This window comes from Pinus tabuliformis, chromosome 5_2 (assembly GCF_031772625.1).
Source record: "Pinus tabuliformis cultivar Carrire ecotype Pingquan chromosome 5_2, CPIR1, whole genome shotgun sequence".
Lineage (NCBI taxonomy): Eukaryota > Viridiplantae > Streptophyta > Pinopsida > Pinales > Pinaceae > Pinus > Pinus tabuliformis.
Window position 1 is genome coordinate 99,310,062 of NC_142306.1, and position 18,938 is coordinate 99,328,999.

The following is an 18,938-nucleotide window of genomic DNA, read 5'->3' on the forward strand; positions in this document are numbered from 1 at the left end:
GACTTATGGAGTAAATATAAAAAATGTTTTATTTATTTACCATACCTCTCATTGATTTATATTTTTATTAATTTATCATACCTATTTTATAAATATGGTATTTGGCCCATAGGATTCACTTAAATAAAACCTATTCCTGAAAATGGGCGAATGGAAGGTTGTAAGTCCTAATTTCAAGGGCTAAATTTACCTTTTTTACCCTCTCCCTTAAAATAAGGTGGGCTATTTGAGGTGATTTGTAAAAATGTACTATGATACAAAATATTCGCCCACTAAAAATTTAAAACCCCTTAATTTCGCCAAAGGGCGAACATTCGCCCCTAAAATTATCCTTGAGCCCTACGCACCGAGATAGAAGAGGCCAACGCCCAACTATTGTAGATCAAGAACCTGGGTCTCAACCTTGCGACACTTCTTATCCAAACCTTGCAAGAGCTTCACTAGGGGGTATCTGATGAGTTGAGAATTAGGGAGCAGTGAGCGCTACTGGTTATCATTAAACTGAAAACAAAAAACTAGTAGATCTTTGAAGAGAAGGTGCAGGTGCTAAAGGAGAAAGAGGAAATCACCGTGTGAAGCCAACAATTAGAAGCCGCCATTACATAGGCTTGCAATGAGCTACCAAAACTTAACATTTCGCCTGAAGTAGCTTCCATAGAGAAGGTCCAAAAGCTGGTCGCAGTAGTAAAAGATTCTAGGGACGAAATTGGTCAAGTCTAGTTCCAGCTACAGTTACAAATATCAGAGCTGCAATTGAAGCTACAACCTATGACTCCTCCAGAGGTCCGAGAGCAGCATGGAGTTGCTATCAAGGAGGGCATGGCCACATTAGAAAATGTAGTCAAGGGCTACACCGAGCTATTTGACAAGGCCATGGAGTTATGGCCTTCACTACAGGAGGACTCGACTCTACAAAAGATTGGCACGAACATCAAGGAAAAACAGAGGCAGTTTGATGAGATCCGATCAATTGTGCAAACACTAGTGCCAGTGCAACCATTCATATGGTTACAGGAAGGCAAGCTAATACAAAATGAGATTGATGAGTTGCGTTGTAAGGAATAAATTATCACTGCCCAAAAAAACCCTTGGACAGATGAGGCCAACCAGTTGACTCTATCATTACAGAGTAAACTTAAGGGCATGCAGTAGACTCAGAGGACCATGCAGGGCCTCATAGTGGAAGTCCCAACCACCTACAAATTGGTTGAGGAAGTGCAGAAGGATGTTACGGAGGGAACAATTGATCTACAGGTTTTGAAGTTGGAGTTTTGCGAACTCCAAGCGAAGATCAAAGTGCCAATCGAGTGACTCGAGAACGAGTCACAAAATTGTGTTGGGGCCTGTTGGGATAGGGTCCCCTGGGGTCAAGTTTTGGTTCTTAATTTTTTTATAATTGTAAAGTCTTCGCGATTTGTGGAAGCAAAGCACAAAGGTAATAAGATTCAAAGGGGCTTTAGTCCCTTAGGTTTTTAGGAGATAAGAAGTTTTGAGACCTACCCATGGTCCGCAGACCATGGTATTATAAAAGCAAAGGATATATATAGAAGGCTCATAGCAAGTCTAGAAGGTAACTCATAACTAATTGATAGAAAATCATTGTATGGGCAAGTAAGCTAAGGCAACAAAGTATGTTTCCTATACTTAGGCGAAGGGGAAGGCTCCTATAGCTGAGTCCATGGAGACCTTGGTAAGTCTGCAGGCTGAGTGCATGGGCCCTTGCAGATGAGTGCATGAGGAAGAAGAATCTGTACTTGAAAGAATACATCTAATAAAGGAAGTTTTGATCCATAAATTGTGTATCTATGTATCTATATTTACTTCTGCATTTTTTGTATTTTCGCTCTGTATCTGAAATTATATGAATGAATGCTTATCTCATGCACAGAAGTAGTAGATCAATATGATTTATTGATGTTATGAATTTTTAAAGACCTTCACGAAGGTATAAATGTTGTTTATGTGAGTTATTGTAATCACCTATGTTAGAAGGGTTAGCGTTCGCGAAGACAGAACTGAGCCCTAAAAGCCGTAGGAACCCATCACACAGACCTCTGGATGTATAACCCTGGTTCTGTCATCCCCCAATAATGCTTCAGGTGAGACTGCAACCTGCATTATGCGGGTTGTTGCTGAAAGGGCTAGCAGTTTAGGGTTTTTTTGGTTGGCACAAATAACTTTGAACCTGGGTCAAGGCCCATCAAGCCAACACTGCTGATCACATCAGGGTTGAGTGTAATGGATAGCCCTCTCACCATAGTGGTAGCACTTGTTCTTGCTTGAGGGTTTAGTGCCATGGAAAACTCATAGGCTATATCATCATCATATCCCTTGAGCAACTCAAAGAAGCCTAACCAGTGATGCCTCCTAAAGATATCTACCATAGGGGGATGAAGGTGAATCCTTGATGTATCTGTGGGTTCTCTTCTATTGAATCCCCCTCCCATTTCTCTTCTTTGGTTATAGCTAAATGTAGGAGGTTTTGTAGGTGAGATTCAGTATGGGTTTTAGGGTGGCTGAGAGCTTAAAATTTTTAGTGGATGACTATAATTTATACCATTTCTTATAGCCACACAATTTCCTTATATTTCCCCCAAACTCTGTTTAATTCTCAAGCTCACTGTAATTACTAGAAGATTGCAAAGGAGTTTTTTTTTTTTTCTCAGTTATCAAAGCATGAAAAAAAGATATATGGGACACTTAATTCTCACTGTGATGCTTGGGATTATGATAATTGATGACTAATATGTCCCTGTCACCCCCTTGTAGTCATCCTGTGGGATTCCAATGCTTCCTGTAGCTTCCTATAGGTTTCTGAGTTTCCTGTAGCTTCTTGTAGCTTTGTTTCCTATAGGATGGCCAGAGCAGGGTTCGGCTTTCTGATGGCTTCCCAAGCTGGTCCCTATCTCTTTGATTTCGAAATGAGCAACAAGTGCATGAAATTTTGGGTTTTTATGCCATTTATGGTCGAGGCTTGGAGCATTGTGCTGGCTGGCAGTGGTACGAGATTTCCTAATTGGGATTGTTGGCCCACCGTTGGTGATCATGCACTTGCTCCTCGTAATTATCACCCACTCCCACATAACTGAATCAACCACCTTTTTTACTGATTCCTATTGATTTGACACTCCAACATGGCATGCTGACTAGAAGTTCACTTTTGATCACGAGCTGAGGGTGGCCAAGTTAACTGGCCACCTCCAGCTTATAAAAAGATATTTTTCAACATTTATACATTTTCCATCATATCGTACTTGAGGAAGAGCTAGGTGAGTTTCCATACTTGTGCCTACCTTTTGTTGATTGATGCATGTTGGAGGATTGGCCTTTTGTGTTGTTTCTCAGGGAAGTTTTCCTTTGCTCTCTTCCTGTGTATTTCTTCCTACTTGTATAGCTGATTGCTTGTTGGTCCATGTGTGCAGGTGCTTGATATATCTTTGTTGTTGTTGTTGTTATGGAGCTTTGGCTAGGAGAAACAAGGTATTTAGGGATGATGGTGCTCCCCTTTTCTCTGGTTGGGAAGAAAAATTAAAGCTCAGGCTAGTTGTAGTGAGGGCACAGGTTGCTATAGGAGATCCTGTAGCCTCCTTTTCTTCCTTTTTTTCAATGATTTTTCTCAGAGGGAGGCTAGGTAGTGGTGTAGGGTTTGGAGAATGATGGAAGGGATTTGATGGAGTAGTGAATGGTTGGGGCAAGGGAGGACATTTCCTCTGGTATTTTTTATTTTTTATTTTTTGACATTTTCATGTGTTGTTTTAGTGAGACATAGCTAGATATGGGTATGGTGACTTGGACCAGGGATGCACAGATGATGGGTGATTGGTTTGATGAGGTGTAAGGTCCATAATCAACATAGAATAGGCCTTCCTGATGATTTTCCTATCAGAACCCCTTTCCTATAGCATTTTAGGACATCTTGTAGTGCTATAGGATCTTCCTTTAGCAACTACATGACATCCTGTAGCAAGCCAGAAAATGCAAAAAAATTGATTTTTGATGCATGAAAATGGATATGAGTGGTAGAGACATGGTTGAAATGAATGAGATGGAGTTTATGGTGGGATAAATGGAATGAAACTTGGAATGTTATCCCTATAGCTCTACATCTTTTACAACCTTCAAAAACCTGCAAAATCACAGTATTTATTAGTGGATAGGTTTGAGTTCCCTACCATGGTATTTTTTTTTTCTTCTTTTCTCTTTTTTTTGAAAGACACACAGGCTACCTCAAGCGAGGTTTTCAACCTGCTTGCCTACCTGGGCACCTCAAGGGATGTTTTCACCAAGGGGTCTTTTTATTTTTCTTTTTTCACTCTTGGGTTGCCTCCAAGAGTTTTTCAACCCAAGAGTGGGCCTCAAATGCCTCATAGAGGTTTTCATATAGGCCTCTTATTGTTTTTTTTTCTTTTTTTTTTTCCAAATAAAATAGTTTTCAAGAATTGTGTTACTTGGAATCTAGGACACTTTCAATCACATTTACCTCCTTACTAATGGTGTTGATGAACTTCTCCCTAGACAGAGGTTTTTTGTAAGCTTTCAATTTGTATCCATCGACAAGCAAGGAAATACCTTCTAATAAGCCTTGGTATTGCAACACAAATGTTGCAACTCCCAAGGCTACCAACTTTAATTATCAACTCGAGGTTCGTAAAAACTTAAGAGGTATCGGCACTATATGTGCAACATACAATGTGTCCTTCATTTTCTATCATGATGTAATGGATTACATGTATTGAAGTCAAATCCTAAACTAATTGCAAAAATTGAAATGCTCGAAATGAAAACCTCAACCTATTGCAAGAAAGAAAGTAGAAGGAAAGAAACCTATTCTAATTGCATAAAATAAATATCATGAAATAAATATCAACCATTACATTTCAAAGACTTTAGATCCATTAAAAAAGTTCATTTTATGTGGAAATCAATCAAATCATCATCGTATTACCCATTCCATAAATATGTCCATTAGCCAAAATCGCCAAAATGTTTTGCATGGGTAAAGAGGCAAGTCATGAGTGGTCTTTAGTCTTCCCTAATCATTTATTTAGATCCGGTCGTTAGTCTTCCCTAATCATTTATTTAGAGCCTAAGGGTCTCGATTCAACCCCGAGGAACAATAACCAAGCTTCTTGAGTGAATATGGGAAAGTATATGCATATTGGAAGGCTACTACAGGGTTTCCTATAGTACTACTACAGGAAACAACATATTTTCTATAGGGGGTTATAATTCATCAAATGACCAACCAAATAAAATCCAAATTGGATGGGACTAATGTTCTTATTGACTAGGACATATTAGGTCTCCATTTCAAGTGGAATCACTCAAAAATACCTCTGTTAGCCCATGCTAAAAAATGGCAGAAAATCACTGGTCTAAAATCTAGAAATTTGAGAACTATTGAGCTAGTAAATCTATCAAATTCCTAACCTAATCAAGTGAAAATGCAATGGGGTAATTTTTTATTAACTAGATTTTTTTTGCAATCTAATGCAAGTAGAACCAAATCCGTTGAAGCTCGTTATCATTCTCTAAAAGATAGCATAAATTTGCTATTATTTTCCACAAAGGAGTTCCAGAAATCTAGATTTGGGAATAAGAAAGCTAATCCAAGTAGCTCAATGATTAATATGAACTTCCAAAGCTTTCATAAGGATGAAATGATGCTTGTGATCCTACAAAATAAATTACATCAATCATTTAACCCAATCCTACAACAATAAATCATTAATACTAAATGAAAAAATAGAAAGAAGACAAGAACAAGAGATGCATGTGAATAAGAAGTGAAAGGAAGAAAAATAAATGATACAAAAGGGCTCTGAGATATTACACAGTATTTTTTCACCAACCCCGCATCCCCTGATCCCAGGTAGAGCTGGTCCCTGAATGGCATTTGTTCTGTGTCATACATCAAAATATGTGTCCACATCTTCCATATCACTCAAGAAGATTAACCATGCTCATTAATCCTGAAGTTGACCCTTTTTACCTATGTTTCAAGATTGTCGCAGGACATCAGTATCCTACCTGTGATGATGGCTCAAAGTGAACGAGAACCTCGTGACAACGTCGCAAGAGTACATCTGTTCTCAGCAACGGTTAGATTTTAAGGATCGTTGCAGGTCATCAGTATCCTGCCTGTGATGATGGCCCAGAATGCACTAACGCCTTGCAATGTCATCTCTAAGTCTCAGTGTTTAACTTGTGACAACCCAGATATGGCGAATTAGTTCAAACAGAATGCTTTTAGGTCATTCTGGAGCTAGTTGTTGGGTCAAGGAAGTTCGCCTCTCCCAATTTGAGATGGTGGTTCTGCCTTTTGAGTAACCTCCCTTGAAGATAAGTTTCCTCTCCCCTCATTTATGGAGGCTCCTCCTCTTATAAAATCATCCTCCATGACTATGATCAGAGAGTTTAGAGTTCTGAGAGCGCTAGTTGTGTTTTGGTGTGCTAGTTCTTATCTTGTTGGATTGATAGCTTACAGTTTGGATTGCCTTTCATGTTGTGGATTGAGAGTGTAAAATGGTTTTGTAAGAAGGAAGCCTTGTTGTGATTGCCTTAGTTTCATAGTTGTGCTTTTTCGGTGAGAAAGAGAGTCATTAGTCTTTCTGGGAGACCTTTGAGATTGAATGCTTATGGAGACATACTGATCGAACCCTTCAAGGAATCTTGCGATGTCAAGGCATGGTTGTAAGCTTTATTATTGTTCATATTAGTACAGTCAATGGTTATTTCCTATATCATGTATGAAATGTATGTTGATATCATATGGTTCCTTAACTCTATAAATAGATAGTTCGTTGTTGTACTCTGTTATGTGTTTTGTCATTTTCTTATGTTGTTTCAGGTGCATCATTCATTAAGGAGAAGAAAGCAATAGCCGAAGTGACGTGATGAAGACTTCATCAAACACCAGTTTAAGGTCGGCCTCTTCAATGAGAACTATTTAAGGAATTAGCTATTGTTTTTGTCTTGCTGTGACTAGACCCAGTCTAGCGCTAGAGGGTTTGTATCTGTCAATAGAGGGAACTTACCTACATCACATGTTAGCGACTCCACTGGGGAGTCATTTGTGTGTTGTCTCTTGTTTTTTCTCTTGATTTGTTTTTATTGAATTACATAGTGTCTCCTTGTTTGGGACTGAACCATCAGTGTTTTGGATTTCTTGAGTAGATTTGGTAGTCCACCTCACTGTTTGAGTGATAAGCCTGGTGTCTTTCAGCTATTTTTTCCTTGTTTTCCCTCTCTGTTGAGATCGTCACTGTTTAATTCCTAGCAGCTGTGATGAATCACTCTTATCCTCTTTACCCAAGTTGTACGTCGTGGATATCCCGTCGTACAACTGTGACAATTCCTGAAATCGGATAGTCTCTAAGAACAGGTGTACCCTTCTGACGACGTCGCTCAGTTGCCTATGTAACGCCTGCGACGATTTTGCGATCGTCTCATGTTGTCAGTCTTACCCCTACGACGATTCCTGTAGAGTTTCTTTTTATAGCCCTACCTCCTGAATAGGCCAGTGTATCTTGTCCTTTGTTGTCTCTTACATCTCATTAAGCTTTTTTTTACTGTGTTTGCTAAGGCATATCCTTCTCGATTCCATTTGTATGAGTTTTGGTTTTTGGGCTGTGTGACCTAAGTCTTTTAAGGTTTCGTCAAGAATTCACTTGTTTTGGGTTGCTTGTCCTTCCAAGATTCTACACTACATCCACAACAGTCTTGTTGATTTGTTTGAAGTTGTTTTCTTGCTACTTTCCGATCTTCTTGGTTGATCTATAGTAATTGGTCATCAAACTAGCTTGTTGTGTTGACTTGGTTTCCATTCACTATTGAAGCATAGATTACATTTGCTTTTTGATCAATCAAGTTGTGCATTAGCTTGTTTTTTATTTATTCCAAAAATAAAATAAAAAATTGCACTCATATAGTATACGAAAATGAAAGCATGTTTGCATTAGTAGATTCTTTATGATTAGGAATTGAAAAGCGAAATTCGAATCTTTCATTTTTTCATCATAGTATTTGTGAGATAAGTGGAAATCGATGCATTGTGTTTCCTATTGATTGGATTACTTGCTTGCACTGTTGTTCTTGCATTTTCTTGTTTGGAAATGAACTCCTTACCCTCATTTAGGTAGTCGTTCATCGAAAGGAATGGTTTTTTGCTCATCTAGTTGCATTCTAGGGGTGTTAAAGACACATTCGATAAGGCCTTGAAATCGAAACTTAAGTCAAGATCAACTATTAAAACCTATTGAATGAACTCAAAAATGCATTGGAACATAACACTCACATATCTAGAGGTGTAGGCTAGAGACGTGTTCCGACATTGTTAAACCTAGTTGCTATTGTTTTCACTAAGGTTGGGTGATTCCTCCTTTTGTGATTCAATAGGTACTAGTACGGATTTGTGCTCCCCATACAGTCGCGTATATATTGGGAGACCCCACTAGGTTATCATCCTATTATCCATAGGAAGCCGAGTCTGTTGCCTTACGAGTCGCAACACACCGAACACAACATTCGGGAAGATTGACTACCGTACGGAAAGTCCTTGGTCATTTCTCTTTCATTTTATTACCAATGTGTATATGCAGTTTTATGATTTTTCTGGTAAACCTCTTGCCTAGAATTCCAGAGTAGTCACTTTCATTCCTTTTCGACTCTTTAAAAGTAAAAGGATCATCTGAGCACTTGTCCTTTCAGGCTCATTAAACTTTGAAGGTGACTAGATTCATCTTTAGCCTCTTTCTCAACTCTTTAAACATGAAAAGGCAAAGTTTTGTTCCAGCGTCATAAAATTTATTTGCCACGATAACATTTAACCTATTAATCTTGGTCGCATTGTGATCATATTTTGATAAATTTTTTGTAACTTTATTGATTTTCTCCTAGACCTTGTGAGCTAAGCCATCCTGGCGGACTCATTGATCCCGTCCTCTTTACCAAGTGACGAAGACTTTGCATCTCCTGCCTCTTTTGAGGTATCGAATGTTGGTGGTACCCTTCCCATTGTCCCAAGTGTTTAGCCTCTTGACTCTTGAGCTTTGGGAGAAGAACCTTTTGATTTCGATTGGGCTCCTCTCTACGAGTATTTAGACGACGATATCCCATCTACTCCTCCTAGTGTTTCGGTTGCAGTGGCTTCTTCCAACATGGATGAGACAAGTACCGTTAGCAGTGAAGAGAACCTTATGTCAAGTGGAGAACTTCCTCTTCCCCTGAAAGGTTTCCCTTTTAGCACTCCTCTTGGCGTGTCATTACCATTGTGCTATCGTGCCTTGTATGACATCATGAGTTCCACATCTCTAAATTGGAGTTCTGTGTGGTCTCATACTATGGCCCCAACTTTAGGGCCTTTCATGGCTACAACTTCCAGACCTCAGACTTAGGTTATATTGGTCACGTCCATTTCGTCAATGCCCAGTGTTTGTGTGGCTTCTACAACTCCTTCCATTAGTGCAGCTACTGCGTCCTCAGTGATTACTACTGTTGTTGGGCCTTCTTTTGAGCCTGCTAACACTGGTCCTTCATCCCTGGCATCCAGAGTTATTCACCCTATAGGTAATATACCACTTTCTTCCGGTTCCATTCCAGTAGGGTGGTCATATGAGAAATACATGTTTGCTCTTCAAAACCCGAATCATAACCCTCTGGGATCCCAACCACCATCCTATCCACATAACTTATTGCACTATTATGATCCTCAAGGAGCTCATATTTATCACAATGGGTATCTCCCTCTGGAGCCCACAGTCGAAGTTTCTATTCTGCTCTCGGTTGCCTAGAATCACACCACTTATCATGGCCCGCAAAGCCTACCTTTTCAAGGGAAACCATTTCAAGGGCAACCATTTCAGGGGCAACCTTCAGGCCTACAAGGAAAAATATTTCAGGGACAACCTTTGGCCACCACAGGTACCTCTTTTATTTATTTAGGTTAACCTTCTGGTCAACTAGGTCAGCCTCAATTCTAGCAAGGCCAACCTGCTATCCAGTAAGGTCAACCCTCTGGTCAAGCAGGACAACCTCAGATCCAGTAAGGCCAACCTGCTGTCTAGCAAGGTCAACCCTCTGGGCAAATGGGCCAGCCTCAGATCCAGCAAGGCCAACCTTGTTATGAAACCATCTCAAGAAAAGATAGAAAAGATAGATCAACGCCTTAGAATTCAGCCTCTTCGATGGGGCAACCTCCTTTACATTACATAAATGAACAATTCTTGAATGATTCAAATGACAAAACCTCCTTTCTATATATAGGAGTCTAAGGAGTCACAATATAATCCAGCTGACCTAACAACAATAATATAAAGCCACAAAAATAACAATAGAGGGATTCTATGGGGCACAGAAATAACAATATGGGGGTAATAGGGGCACAACAATATAAATAAGGGGTATAACTACAATAGTAATGGGGTAATCACTAGTATTATAGGGACCCAACATGCCCCTCTCCTTCAAAAAAAGTGTTGTCCTCAACGCTTGAGTAGTTCTGGATACTTCTGCATAAAATTCTCATCCTCCCATGTGGAATCTTCAGCGGATAAGTTCTTCCACTTGATAAGATACCCTGAAATTGATCGATTTCGTACCTGTCGAGTTCTTGTTTTTGTGGCTGCTTCTGGTTCCAATATAATTTTCCTTCCTCGTCAAGTTCTGGCAATATTGTTTGAACTGGGAGCTTGTCGCCTATAACCTTCTTTAAACATGAAACATGGAAAACTGGGTGCAATCGAGAAGCTGCAGGAAGCTCCAATTTGTATGCCATAGTACCAATCTTTTGCAACACCTTGTACGGACCATAATACTTTGGTGATAATTTATTATCCTTCTTAGCTTGCTTTAGGGACATTTGCTTATATGTTTGTAGCCGTAGGAATACCCAATCACCTACATCAAAACTTCTTTCACTGCGATGTTGATCTGCCTGTTGTTTCATTCTATTTTGTGCCAACACGAGGTTATCCTTTAAGAGTTGGAGGACTTGTTGTTGATGTTCGATGTGATGTTCCACTGCCTGAACCTTAGAATTTTCTCTTAAATATGATGTGATGGATGGTGGTTGATACCCATAAAGTGCCATAAATGGGGTCATTTTTGTTGATGTATGGAAGGAAGTGTTATACCACCATTCAGCGAGAGGCAACCATTTGACCCATTGTGTCTGTTTATCAGATACAAAGCAACGAAGATATCCTTCCAAACATTTGTTTACTATCTCAGTTTGCCCATCAGATTGAGGATGATAAGATGAGCTATGAGCTAACTGAGTACCAAGACAAGAAAATAATTATGTCCAAAAATTTCCAGTGAAAATGGGATCTCTGTCACTTACAATAATCTTTGGGTTTCCATGTAGCTTTTGAATTGTTTCCATAAATGCAGTAGAAACTGTACTGGCTTTAAATGGATGTGATAATGCACAAAAGTGTGCATACTTGGTAAGTCTATCAACTACCACCATGATGACACTCTTTCCCTCAGACTTGGGTAAACCTGTGATAAAATCCATTGAAACCTCCTCCCAACGTTGGCTTGGAATGGATAAAGGTTGTAATAGACCCGGTGTCTTAATTGTTTCAACTTTATTTTGTTGGCAAACCAAACATTCCGCCACAAACTTTTGAATATCTGATTTAAGGCCATCCCAAAAAAATTCCTTCTTAACCCTGTGGTAAGTTTTTAAAAATCCTGAGTGCCCTCCTAAGGGAGAAGTGTGCAATTCCATAAGAATCTTTTGTTTTAGCTGGGAATTCTTACAGAGGTATAAGCGATCTTTGTACCATAACGAATCATTTTGCCAGCTAAATGTATCAGAAGTACTGGAATCTTGTTGTAGCTTTCGAATAAGTGCCCACACTTCTTCGTCATTCTTCCATTCCTCCCTTGCTTCGTTTATCCAATCTGGTTGGATAATAGAAATGGCACACAACAATGCTTCCACATCCTCATCCTTTCTTGAGAGTGCATCTGCCACCACATTTTGCTTCCCTTTTTTGTAGATGATTTCAAAGTCATAACCCAACATCTTTGTGACCCACTTTTGTTGCTCTTCAGAGGATAATCTTTGTTCTAAAAAGTATTTAAGGCTATCATGATCCGTTTTTACCTTGAAGTGTCTTCCCATTAGGTAGGGTCGCCATTTCTTAAGTGCATGGAGTATTGCCAACATTTCCTTCTCATAAATAGCTTTGCTTAAAAACTTTCCCTTGATTGGACGACTTTCAAAAGCAATGGGTCTTTCATCTTGCATTAGAACAGCACCAATTCCATTTCCTGAAGCATCACATTCCACAATAAAGGTTTTTGTGAAGTCTGGTGTAGCTAAGACCGGTGCTTGGCACATTGCCTCTTTAAGATGTTCAAAGGCCTTTGTTGCTTCCGGAGTCCATGAAAATGAATCTTTCTTCAATAATGTTGTTAGAGGTGCTGCTATTCTCCCATAATTCTTAACAAACTTGCGATAATACCCTGTCAACCCAAGAAATCCTCGCAGATGCTTTATGGATGTGGGGATTTTCCATTCCTTAATGGCTTTAATTTTGCTAGGGTCTACCTTAACTCCTTCATGAGATACAATATGACCCAAATATTCCACCTCCTGGACTCCAAAGAAACATTTGGATCTTTTTGCATATAATTGTTTCTCCTCCAATAGTTGTAGCACCCTGTCAACATGTTCAACATGATCCTTCCAAGACTTGCTGTAGATTAGTATATCATCAAAAAATACTAACACAAATTTTCTAAGGAATGGTTTGAAAATTGAATTCATCAAACCTTGAAATGTTGAAGGTGCATTGGTAAGGCCAAAAGGCATGACCAAAAATTCATAATGACCCTCATGAGTTCTAAATGCCGTTTTCGGAATGTCTTCAATCTTCATTCTGATTTGATGATATCCCGAACGAAGATCCAACTTGGTGAAGTAAATTGATCCATGCAATTCATCCAGTAATTCATCAATGACAGGAATGGGGAACTTATCTTTAATAGTGAGCTTGTTGAGCTCCCTATAATCCAGACACATGCGCCATGATCCATCCTTCTTGTGCACCAATACTACTGGAGCTGAGAAAGAACTTTGACTTGGTTGAATTATACCAGCCTCTAGCATTTCTGCAACCATACGTTCAATTTCACTTTTTTGGACATAGGGATATCTGTACGGCCTGATGTTTGGAGGAACACTTCCTGGAATCAGATGAATAGCATGATCATGATCACGCATAGGTGGGAGACCTTTGGGAGTCTCAAATACCTTGGAATGATTGTCCAGGACTTTTTGGAGATCTGGAGAAATAGATGATTCCAATGTGGAAACATCTAGCGAACATAATTGTGCAATTACACCTCTTTGCTCCTTTTTTAGAAGCTTTGTCATGCCATTAGAGCTGATTATCTTTCCTGGTTTCCCTGCAATACCCCTTAATTCAACTTCCTTTCCTTCCGTAGAAAATTTGATGAAAAGTTCTTGAAAATTAAAAGCTATTGTACCCAAGGATTGTAGCCATTGGACTCCTAGTACAACATCAGCACCTCCCATTGGAATGGAAAGCATTGGGCTAGTCAATACATATTCTCCCATGGATAGCTTGATATTATGGCACTTTCCAAAGCAATTTATTGTTCCTCCATTTGCAATCATCACTTGACACTCTGGTGCTGGATATAGGAAGCAATTCAATTCTTTTGCTACCCTACAATGAATAAAATTGTGGGTGCTTCCTGAATCAATCAACACTATTACCTTTTTCTTCTTGATTTGTCCTTCTATCTTGATGGTTTGAGTGGTAATTCCCGCCAATGCATTACAATATATGGTCAGATTTATTTGTTCTTCATCTAGGCTTTGTTCCTGGAGTATATCCTCTTCTTTTGACCTTTCTTGCTCCTTTTCTTCTTCCTCTTCACAATCTATGTAGAATAATTTCTTCTCAGCACACTTATGACCTTTTGTGTATTTGCTATCACAATTGTAACAAAGCCCTTTTGCTCTTTTTTCTTCCAATTGTTGTGGTGTCAACCTTGTAGGTTGTGGAAGACTAGGGGCAACAACACTTCCGTCTTTATAGTTGTGAGTGGTATGCTTCCTAGTTGCCATAATTTTGCTTTCCATTTTTCTTGCTAACCTGAATGCCTTCTCTAATGAATCAGGTTCCCAAAGGCGAACATCATGTTGGATATTATCCTTTAAAGACCCTATGAACACATCAATCCTATGCTCCTCTGGAATATCTTTTACCCTTATGTTCAATTTTTGGAACTCCTCAATGTGCTCCATTATTGAACCCTTTTGTTTGAGACTTATCAATTGGCTAAAAAAAGTGTTGCTTTTTGTATCCTCATAATGTGCTATCAATTCTTCCGTAAAAATTGCCCAAGTGATAAATTGTTTACGAGAAAAAAGCCATTGATACCATACAAACTGATTTGGTTCCAAATATACAGTTTCCATACGTACCTTTTGTGCATTTTGCACATTATTGAGATCGAAGAATTGCTCCATCTGTAATATCCATGTGGCGGGATCCTTGCCATCAAACTTCCTCATATCGATTTTTGGAATATGGTGATTCTTCGATCCAACATTAGCGTCTATGGAATCATGATTAACATTTCTTTTGTTCTCATCATGAGTTTCCTTTACTACCTTTTCACCATTAGTAAGTATTTCTTGTAGAAAATTTGTCAAATCTGTCTTCAAATCTGCCATGCTTGTCTTCAAATTTGTGTTCAAATCTATCTTCAAATTGTCCATCTTAGCTTCCATGCCATTCATCTTAGCTTCCACGCCATTTATCTTAGCTTCTGTTAACTTTTGTGAGCGTGACATTTGTTGCACTTGTTCTTGTAATTTTGATATATCATGTAGCATTTCTTCCTCTTCTTCATGAGTCATGCTAGAGCTTTCAGGTTCCTTACTAGGTGTTTGCATTTTCTTTCCTAGGGGCATCAGTTACCGATAATAATGCTCTACTATGCCCTTTGAATTCCTTCAAAATAAATTTTCAAACCAAGCTTAAGCAAAAATTTAAAAAAATCTACACACCTTTTTTCACTTTGTAGGAGCTCGATATTGCCTCTGATGTATCTATGTACTTTCCAATCATCTAGTTTTGAATTTGTGACTTGTAGTAGCTCTCTATGTCCTCTTTCCAATGCCACTAGTCTGATCCAAATTGGATTCTCCAAGAAAGTGTTATGCACAATCTCCCAAGATGGCCTGATTATAGACCTTTCCAGAAGAGCGAACTTGTATGAAGTGCCACATGTACAATTTTCAATCTTTGGTTCTGAAAAAGATATACAAGAAACTACAGTCTATCCTCTTTTCGTACCTTCTTACAAAATTTCAATCTGATTCCCAGTGAGAAAGTTATGATGATTTTCCCCAGGTCACCTGTTTTGAATGTAATTTAGGAGTCTACAAAAAGACCAACTTCCTCAGATCATATCTCCACAAATATCGCGCGAAAAGATCTGAAATTCGGACCCAAGGTTCAACGCGCTTTCTTCTCAAATGGGTTCTTTTTTCGACTTCTGAAACGTCACAGAAAAAAAGTTAGAGCGAAAATTCCACGATGACCTGTTTGGAGCAGCGAAACCCTAAAATCCAAAGCTCTGATACCAAATGTTATGAAACCAGCTCAAGAAAAGATAGAAAAGATAGATCAACGCCTTAGAATTCAGCCTCTTCGAGGGGGCAACCTTCTTTACATTACATAAATGAACAATTCTTGGATGATTCAAATGACAAAACCTCCTTTCTATATATAGGAGTCTAAGGAGTCACAATATAATCCAGCCGACCTAACAATAATAATATAAAGCCACAAAAATAACAATAGAGGGATTCTATGGGGCACATAAATAACAATATGGGGGTAATAGGGGCACAACAATATAAATAAGGGGTATAACTACAATATTAATGGGGTAATCACTAGTATTATAGGGACCCAACAAGCCTACTGTCTAGCCAGGTCAACCCTCTGGTCAAATAGGTTAGCCTCAATTTCAGCTAGGTCAACCTATTACCCAGCAAGTTCAACCTTCTGGGAAAATGGGCTAACCTCAGTACCAACAAGGCCATGCTCCTCGCTAGTTGAGTCAACCCCAGTTTCAACAAGGACATCCATCCAGTCAAATTAATCCACCCCTTAGTCAACCGAGCGTTCAGACGCTAGCTGTTTCTCAAGCCGCACCTAGTTTCTAGACTTAGGCTAAACTCCAGACTCAACCCGGTCTCCAAACTCAAGTTGGATTTCAAGCCCAAGCTATTTATCAAATGTAGCCTGGGCCTCAAGCACAGTTTGGATCTCAGCCGCAATACAGTCTCCAAGTACTTCAGCAACCCGAAGGGCAACCTCAGGGTGCTCTGTATCAAAATTATCGGAAACCGCAGGTCAATCCTTATCAAAATTTCCAACAACCCTATGCTACCCTTGTTGGTCAAGCTGGTAACTAATGGTTTGCTAGTGGTAAAAATCCGGGACAACAACCAGGTTATGGCATTAACCTGCCTAACTATAACCCTTATAGACACAATCCATGGAGGCAAAAAGGATCTGGTTGGAACCCTAATGTTAGCCCTTATCAAAGGCCTATGATGTCCTTTAATCCTCAATTACCTTTTATGACAACCTTGGAATTGCCCGATGTGTCCAAGCTGACAAACGACCCTATCCTTCATAATCTGTATTGGCCACCAGTTCCAACCAAAATTCCTGGTGATTGTCCTAAATTTGATGGTAAATATGGAGAGTACCCCTAAGCGCATGTTATGACTTATCACCTCTGGTGCTCATCTAACTCATGGCTTGATGATTCTATCCGCCTCCATCTTTTTCAAAGGATTCTCACTAGTTCCACTGCAAAATGGTATATTGAGCTTGCTCGTGGAACTTTCCAAGACTTCAATTCGCTTGCAATGGCATTTCTTACCCATTTTCAGTTACCGATTCATTATGAAATAGGAACACATCTCCTTACTTATCTAAAACAGGACACGACTACTCACATCTTCGATCATATTCATGAATGGAGAAGGTGGCGCCGTTTGATTAAATTCTGGATCCCTGATCAGCTTCTGATTGATTGGTTTACTACCTCTTTTGTCGATCCGATAGCCCGAGATATTTCTATGGGGGCATTTGTTACTGAAGAGCAAGCTATTGCACATGCTCAGTATCTTGATTTGGTTTATTCCTAATTTGGTACGTTGTATCATGTCTTTCTTGACGTCGACGGTGTTATTGGTTCCGTTGTTTCACCTTCCCAAAAGTCTTCCATGACCCCTGTGAAGCAAAAACCTACTACTCCTAGTGAAAATGCTTCTCATTCCACATCTAATACTGGTAAAACCTCTGAAGTCAATGCCATCCAGTCCACCGCAGCAGATAAAGCTTAGAAAGGTAAGAAAAAGGGGAAAGGTAAAAATAAAGTCGATCCACCGAAGCAGGACCCTCCTAAGCCTCTGGCCGATGATGGTTCTAAATGCAAACCTAAGTATCCTTGTCTTATCTATGATGAGGATCACTACACTAAAGACTGTCCTAGACGGTCTAAGGTTAGTCGTTTGCTTAAGGGGACTCTAAGAACTCTTGTTGTACTTAAAGAGCCTTTTCCCTCTCAACAAACTTAAATGGTGGTTGATCAACCTCAATCCTCTTCCACTTTTGGTTCCCAAGATTTTATGGGCGGGACTATCCCTATTCATGTGAATACTTGAGCGAAAGAATATCCTCCGTCTGCCAGCAAGGAACCTGAAGTCCCTTCAAATGTTCCTTCATCCAGTTCTGGCCCTCTTCATATTGAACAGCCTAGTACTCAGTCTATCATTCGACCTCCTACTAAGGGTGTCCTCTGGAAATCTTCTTATAACCCCAATGCTCGTGTCGCGTAGCACTATAGTATTATTGAAGATTTAGCCCAAGATCCTTTGGATATGTCAGCTTTGGAAGTTCTTCAGAGTTGTCTCTCTTAACGGAAGTCTCTGTGATCATCCATTGGTGGCATTGACTCGGCTAATTTGAAATTAATTACATTCGATCTTGAGAACCATGTGCCACAATTGCCTCATCAAATTGCTTTTCACCTTTAAGTCATCATTAACTCGAAGAATATTCATCGTATTGTTATTGATGAGGGCACCTCCACTTGCATCATGTCTGTTGCTTGTTGGAAGGCTATCGGCTCCCCGTCTTTGAGTCAATCTCCTAATACTTTGGAAGCCTTTGATGGAAGAGATTCTCGTCCATTTGGTATTCTCCCACGCTTTCCTATCACCCTGGAAGGGAAGACAGTTGAGGTCGAAGTCGAAGTTGTTGATGCTAATTTGACTTACAACCTTTTTTTGGGGCGAAGCTGGACATATGCTATGCGTGCGGTGGATTCGTCATTATTTCATGTACTTCATTTTCCTCATCAGTGGAAAATCGTCACAATCGATCAGTTGTCTTTCTTCGCTTCCTCTTCCTCAGATGGAAATGTTCCATTTGTGGAGCATACCAGTATTCCATATGAGAGTGTGGGTGCTGGAATTTTTAAAGATCCTACCCTTATGGGTTTTTTTTCACTCCCACCTCCCAATGTTGCCTCTGTTAATATGATTTATGTCAATCCTGATCCTTGGGTGATTCCCCCGTTGATCAGGTAGATTCATGGGGTGAAGTTATGTCATTGAGCCCTACCAAGCTCAACTATGTTGAAATTGTTTCAGCTTCGGTTTCATCTTCTGACTCTGCTCCTTTGAGCAGATCTCTCGACACGTATGTGCAATCCCCTTGGCTTGGAGACATTGTTTCTCCAGATCCGTTACAAGAGACGTTTCCTTCCGATGAAGCAATTCTTGAGACTATGTCTTTTGAGGATCCTCCTTGGTTCGATCATCACCATCATTCCTCGTTTCTCCCAAGCCATGGGGCCAT

The 18,938-nt window shown here is 39.6% G+C and overlaps 1 pseudogene; it reads left to right on the forward strand.

The window, feature by feature from the left end:
* Positions 1–768: 768 nt before the first annotated feature.
* Positions 769–18,938, forward strand: part of LOC149157704 (pyrophosphate-energized membrane proton pump 2 pseudogene) — a 66,637-nt pseudogene continuing 48,467 nt past the window's right edge.